This window comes from Symphodus melops, assembly GCF_947650265.1.
Source record: "Symphodus melops genome assembly, chromosome: 17".
In the NCBI taxonomy this organism is placed as follows: domain Eukaryota; kingdom Metazoa; phylum Chordata; class Actinopteri; order Labriformes; family Labridae; genus Symphodus; species Symphodus melops.
Window position 1 is genome coordinate 9,301,843 of NC_136707.1, and position 7,639 is coordinate 9,309,481.

General features: G+C 39.5%; 1 protein-coding gene across 2 annotated transcripts in view; it reads right to left on the minus strand.

Annotated features, from left to right (window-relative positions):
• The window catches only part of elfn1a (extracellular leucine-rich repeat and fibronectin type III domain containing 1a), a 68,841-nt gene extending 61,602 nt beyond the window's left edge, over window positions 1-7,239 (minus strand). For both annotated transcript variants that reach the window (XM_079365508.1, XM_079365507.1), the window contains exon 1: window positions 6,619-7,239. The gene's annotated coding sequence lies outside the window, so the exon portion shown is untranslated. The remainder of the gene's footprint in view (window positions 1-6,618) is intronic.
• Between the last annotated feature and the right edge of the window lie 400 nt (window positions 7,240-7,639).

Below are 7,639 nucleotides of genomic sequence, written 5' to 3' on the forward strand. Positions count from 1 at the left end.
GTGATAATCACTTTTGGCACATATTGACCTCATAGAAATTCTCACGGTCTGATAAGAAGCGTTTGCGTTTAATGTGGCATATGGGATGGGCTTTATTCACAGAGCATCTGTCATCTTTAGAGGCTGATGGTTTCAAATTGTATAATTGTTAGGAAGCTGCAATCTTGCTAATCATCCTGCATTACCAATCAGCGATCTAATCAGCAACATTTTAACACTTTTAAAACCGCGCGGAAATCTAATAATTATCCAAAGCAGAGATGTGGAGAAACACAAAATCAAATGTCTTCAGTATAAAATGGCTTTAATTTGATCGACTGACAGCTCACATTTATAAATGTATTTCTTATTGGTGGACTCGAGTGCTGTAGACTTTGCAAACCTGCTCCTTAGGTGTTTTATTTCCCAGAGGAACCAATTAATGTGATTGGTGTCCTGTCTTTTCAGTAAAAGAGAGGGAGTGTGCAAGTGCGCGCTCTGCAAGAACATGTACGTATGCCGATTTGTGTGTATTCTCAGATATATAGAGGACTTCCTTAAAGAAGTTGTAAGTAATTAAAGTGATAGAAAGTTACTGAAAAGATTTGTTTTCGTCATCCCGGAGATGTATCTTAGAAGAGTGATACCCATACATCAATATGAAAAAAGCATTTCCATTGCAGCTAATAAGCCACGTTCAAGATGTGAATACATATGACGGCACACTGTCATTAATGCTCATTCACATGACACAGCACATTCACAAAGAGGCTTTTACATTTAATTCATGAAGATTCTTCAGCATTTGTATTCTTGAGTTTGGTTTCATTAATAGAGGTAATCAGTGAAATTCATTCTCTGGTAACCGCCATACCATGGGAATGGTAAAAAGTCCACCTTTCTTTCTGTTGGTGCAAAGATTTCCAATGATGTCAAATCATGATTATCATAAACAATGACTGTAACTGTAACATCAACTTGATTCCTTATCCATTTCAACTTTTACATCTATGGCATAAAAACAGACTTTCTCTGGGAGCAAAAACAACTCAGACACGTAAAAACCATGGTTATAGATTTAAAACAGAAAACAAGCAGATGAAAAAACATCATAGGTCAAACTCATAAAGGACAAAAATCCACATGATGGTTTAAGACAACGTGACGCAGACGTCCTTTGAGGAATGACAACTAGAACCTATGGAGGGTTATATTTCCACAAGTACAAAGTGCAAGTGCGTTTCCACGTCCTCATGTTGGATATTGCCGTATCCAGCTCTTAAAACACTTTCACCAGATCACACCTAGACCAAGGTGAAACTTTCAATAAGATCCATTTTTAGTCTGAGTAGTAAGGAGTGCTCAAATGCAAATCCTGTGTTCTTGTTTCTCAATGTTCAGAGTACACTGAGATTAAAATGTTTTCTTTTTTTGAAGCCAAATGCACAAGTAAGTATAAAAGATAGTTAAAAAAAAATGTAAATGCAGACAAGACAATTCTAAAAAACATCCACAACAAGCCACAAGAGCCAGATATTTTTTTAGTACAACCATGTATTAAATCATTGTCAAATGTATAAAACTCCCCTGATTTAAGTAACTATTCTTTAGAAATCATAACACATTTGTTTCTCCTCTGTGGAAATGTATGACAAGGACTGAAATGAAGACCTGGCAGTGAATCATGATCCCCATATGATCCTTATCTTTTTGGCTGACGCCTTTTGCATACTGTAGACCCACACTGCTTGCTACTGTTACAAAGAATAGTACATTCTTTTAATACCACAAATGAAAAAGATCCATTTCATAAAATAACATAGGTGGGAAGGCTAGAGGTTGTTCAGCCAGTGTTTGTGTGTTTTTGCACAGAGAATAGGTTGTGACTGTTTACAAAGGACAATGCACAGAGGAAATATGTTGCATGCTGGCTTTAGACAGCTCGTTCAGGCCTCCATTTGTGAATCTGTGTTTGAGTGCAGGGTTTCATTGGGCCTTCTGCTCATTGTTTATAATGACATGGATCCACACAGCAAATGCTGCTTTGTCATCTTGGGCAAAATCTGATGTCAGAATAAGCACGTTTTTTTGAATGTCGTACATAAATCCTGCTCCTGAACTGTGACAGAGCGGTTCTGTATGTGCGGCTTTAATGGGCTCCTGTGTTCAGCATATTCACGGAGCTGAGCAGGTGCCTGCAGATACACGGTCATGCTGTTTTGCATCCTGGCATCTAATTACACTGAAGATGGCGAGGAAGAGACTAAGCAATGTTCTTACTCTGCCATTTTGTGTGGCTTGTTTACTAAAGCGGTTTTCATCTATCATAAGGCGGCCAGCAGGTGGCTGGGGAAACTACAGAGAAACGTTTCTGGCAATCTTGGGTGGATTAATTTTTGTGCACTCCTAAATTAATTATGACTGATTCACACCCTCAAGTGAATCCCTACATCTCCGGCTTGATCCCCACAAGCTGTCAATGGCACAGTCGCTCGTTCCAACTTGACTGTGTCCTGCTTTCTTCTCAAGCACACACAGTATGTACTTCATATCTCGGTGAGCTAATCACTTGTCAGGGAATATGAAAAAAATCATCATCAATGTCATGTCAATTTCCTGAGAGTGGGAGAGGATCCAATGAGCCACTGCTGTAACTTTCATAAACCCACCTAATCAATGCATTCATTCCTGTGAGACATCATTTGAAGTAAACGAGTCTGAGCTGATGACACATGGTGAGGTTTGCAAATGATTTGTTGCATTCAACGAATATCCACTCAGCAGAGAGAAAAAAAATAGTTGTTTTCCACCGGCTTAAAACTTTGCACAGGAGTACAGGCACTGGAGGTTTGATTGTATTTTCTGTCTGCTAATGAAAGCCTTCATAAAGTATTGAACATCTTCAACCAACTGAATTTCATTACCGAATATTAGGTTGCTGTCAATAACATTTTCTTGACTTGACCATGTTTCTGAAGCACAACTCTGACAAATAGTTGTGGTCGTGTTTTCAACAACATGGAAGGCTTTTTAATGCTTTAATAAAGAAACAAACCAATAATCAAAATTGACATTTCATTCGGTGCCAGAATTCCTCCTTTTTTGTAAATTAAATAGTATATGTCTTTCCTCTAGAAAATGTTTTGCATGTGTAATGTTCATTAAAATGGTTAACTTTAGTATCAGTCCTGGTTTATTTGTGCAAGCTGCTGCATTTTGTTTTAACAGGAGGCTCAATGTAATAACAGCAAAACACAGCAAGTTTGGGTTTCCTGAAATTGAGTTGAATGCCAATGCTGTGAAAAAGCGGTCCTCACTTTCAATGACTCTAGGAGGGTGAATATTAACAGTGCCATTTTTTTTTTTTTTATCAAACAGCATTACAGCATAAACTCTGGATAATGGAATCTAAACTCTGCCAACAACAGTCAAGACTAAGAGATATAGAGAGGTAATTACCAGTTTCTAAAATGTTAAGTTGCGTCTGCTGAAAAACTACACAAAAAATAAATATAATTGAAATGTTTATCGACATAAATGAATCTTAAGTGTTATAACTTCATTAAACAGAAATACTCCTCATACATCATCATGGCCCACAGTCGCCCTTTCAGTCAAAAATCAATTTTGACAGCTCTTTCAAATCTGAACCAACAGATTAGTTTAGTTGAGACTTCCAGGGAAGATGAAGGCCTGTCTTCCGCCGAATAATCTGAGAGAGTCGTCCACATGTAAACTACTTCTTGCATGGACTATTATAATTCTCTATATTTAATTGTTGATCAGTCATCTCTTTGTCACTTTTATCTAAAATAGAAAAAGACTGCGTTGTCTCTTCCCAATCAGCAGAGACGACGTGATCTTATCACTCCTGTACCCGTTTCTTTCCACTGGCCTCCTGTCACTTTCAGGATCCACTTTAAGATTTTATTACTTTTTTAAATTTAAATGGGCTGGCAACAGAATACTTGTCAGAGTTGTTGTACCGGCATGCTCCAGCCAGAGCACTGTAGACGACACACCTGATGCTCTCGCTTTGGATGTTTGCGGATGCTGGCTTAAAACCAGAGAGGTGACAGAGCATTTCAGGTGGCTGCTCCAAATCTGTGGATCAGTCTACCTGTTGTTTTTTTTTTTTTTTTTTTTAAACTTCCCAGTCCAATTCAAATTTTAAATCCCTGACCCAGCTCTGCATCTCTGAACCATGTTTGTGCTGTTGCTTTAGATATAATGGAGCCTGGTTTTATGACTTATTATGATGCTTTATTGTTAGACGTTGTGTTGTTATTGTTCATTTTATTAATATTTGTTCTTATATAGTCTGTGTTAAGCCCGTACAATCCTTCAGTGAATAGAGGTTGATTTGATCTGTATAAGACTGGATTTGACTTGACAACAATGATGGTAACTGTAGATTATACGACATGTTTCTCTCTTTTGTTATCAGCCCACTTAATACTGATTTACTGATCTTTACATTTTTCCACAAGAAGCTCATTGTTCTTTTTATAACTATGTTGAGTTTCACATGGTACACTTGAGACTGAGGTGGTGCAACAGCTCTCGTAACCTGGCAAACAGGCAACAGCAAAGGACGTTATAGTTTGAATTTTACGGGTGTGGAGAACCGCGGCAGTGAAATATGGCGTGCTGTTGTACCATATGTTTCACAGCTTAGTTGCACACCCTGACGTGTCCCTTTGATTGCACTTTACACATTGTTAACCGTATAACCACAGCACTTGGTTGCGCATGCAGTCAGCCAAGACTCGTCGACTTCCCAACAACATGACATCAGTGGGAAGAAGGTAAACATATTTGAAACTGTAGATAGAGGTTTGTTAACCTTCGATTTTAAACACTTTTTAAACGGCACATTTGTACACTGATTGTACAAAAAACACGTCCCATACTTGGAGAAATCAAATGAAGTTGATAACAGACAGTTTGGATTTTTCAGTTGCTGCTGTTGAAGACTAAAATATGTGTTGCCATCTTGATTTATAAAGGTTGGTCACATTTTTAAAAACCGCTGTCCCCTACACTATCTGTGTCTCTTGTCCAGCAATTTATTGAATTGTCTTTTCCAGCCCCTCCACGTCATGAGAAAGCTGTAATTCTCTCTCGGTATCCTTGGCACGATCTCCCTCTCTTTCTCTCTCCTCCACAAAGAACCAGGCTAAGGCAACTTGCATACAAAATAGCTGACTCAATCATCCAGCTGCATAATCAAGATAAGGGAGAGAGGACAGGAAGAGGGAAAAAGATGTAAAGGCTAAAGTTAGAGAGCTTTAGCAACAGCAGCACAACTAAGATGTTGTGAAACAGTTGTAAATTGACATTAAAGTTGGAGAAAGTAAGAGTGGTGGGAGAAGGTAAGCTGAAGCTGATCTTCTGTATAACTGGATCAAGGGTCACCACACATAATTATTCCTAACAGTAGAGTGCAGATACGTTAAACAGATTCTTTAAGCTTTATCTTTAATACTTTCCATGCTTTGAGTGCCACTAAGACAGTAACACAGTGCTAAGAATGAACAGAGATGATAGACACGGCAGCCCTACGCCTTCATCCACAGTGTGGGTGTGTGGAAAGCAAGACGATTGTTCCTATGGGCATGACATTTTTTTAAAGCCCGTTAATGTTTTGACATTTGTTGACTTTAAATCGCCAAACCATTATTAACATAATCACATCCTTCTCCTTCTCTGGTGGAGGATCGAGGTAAATCGTAGGAAAGAAAGGCCTTCGCAAAGCAAACTAAATAAATCAAACCCATTTGAAGTCTTTTGCAATGGACAAATAAGCACATTCAGGCGTGCAGAATCTAGTACGTGTTTCCTAGACAGATGGCACAGGCGCAGCAAAATCCTCAGCTAATCTGAGTGAGACTGCAAACAGGACTCCTGTACTGTAATCACAAGACTGTAAAACGCCAACAGAATACGGAAAGCACATACAATGCACTTTTGTACATGTTTTAAATGATCTAAATTATTCTATATGTCAAGATTTATTGCAACACATGGTTTTCTATTAAACTCCGAGTTCTCACTCAAATTTGAATAGACACTTTTCTGAGAGTCGGAATCGACGTTGACTCCTGCTGGAAAGCGGCAGCGGAGCTGTCCCTGGTGCTGAAGTGACAACTCAAGCGGGCGCTGTTACCGGAGGTTTGCCAAGTAACCACTACTTTCACTGGTGCTGTTTCAAATGTACTGTGTCATGAAATGCAACACTATGTCGATGTAAACCTACTGTTTTAAATTTTAAAAAAGAGGGACAAAAATAAAGTTAACAATCTATTTGCAGCATACGCGGACCACAGTTTAAGCTACAAAAGTGTCCCCCATGTCCCGCTTCCAACATATGCACCTAAAGATACGGCAGAAAAAGAGCGTGACGTGCACCGATTCAACGTGATGGTGCACAACTTTAGCTGCAAGGTTTTAATATACTCAATAATAAAAGCCTTGCAAATATGGTGCACAAATGAGCCCAGCAAGACAATTTAAAGACAACCACTTATTTCCTAATGCACTCAATATCGATTCTAAATGTAGCGCCGAATGCAGAGGACAGAGTACAGTATGTTGTGCGTAAACTCTGTGAAATGTGTCAACACTGTAACAGCTTACCTGCTAGATGATCTCGAAGCGCGAGCCTCTTCCCGACACAAAGCTGGCAGTTTACTGTATGTCACCACGAACACGAGACGTCTTCACAGACACATTTCATATAACTGTCAGCTAAGCTACTTTAAAAAAAAAAATCAAAAACAAATAAAAAAGAATCCAGTTTTTGCTTTCGTTTTGAAGACGCACAAGGGCAGCCTGCGACGATGGAGAGTCTCAAAGATCCATTAAGAGCTGACTGATTAAATTCAGCACTGAGCTCGCCTTTATGTATGCTGAACAGACCCAGAGCCCTGCTTGGGCTTTCTATTACACTGAGAGCTAAACCGGCGTTTAACCACTATCTGAGGAGGCGGGTATAAAGTAGGAAGCTGTAGGCTGGTAATGTATCACTTGGAGAACTGAGGGGAAGAAATACTAGAAGAGCGCATGTTGATCCTCCAGTCTAGCCGAGGCAAAGTTTAAATCTCATAACAAGATTGTTTGTCACTGCGAGGCTATAAATGGTGGCGGATCATCACGGATGCCGGGAGGGTTATGGCAACACCTCCGGCTGAGGCGCAAACAAACGCATGATAGCCGGGGTTCTGAAGAAAAAAAAACCTTGAGTAGTTTCCACTTGATTAAAACAATCACTGAGTGAAAAGTAGCAGCGACGTCACAAGAGCTTTAAGGCTCGAGCAGCCTATGTGACCCCCCTCCCCCTCCCCTTCCTCCCCTTCCTCCCCCTGATCTGCGCTGGGGATGCTTTTGAATTGCTCAATTTCACAGCTTAGTTGGGGGTATGTTTAATTTGGTATTGAATGAAAGGAGATACTTTTCCCCCCTCACAAAAGTCCATTGGTCCTACCAGCAGGGGGCTCCATTCAAAGAAGCTTGGATATGTCTACATGTCTCTAATGTTATTTGGTGATTGAGGGACTTTAAAAAATTATAATAAAATGGATGCCAGATTTTATTTTTCTTATATTCACATATAGAGCTAATGGTGTGCATGTTCTGAATTTCTGTGAGTGCATCAAAG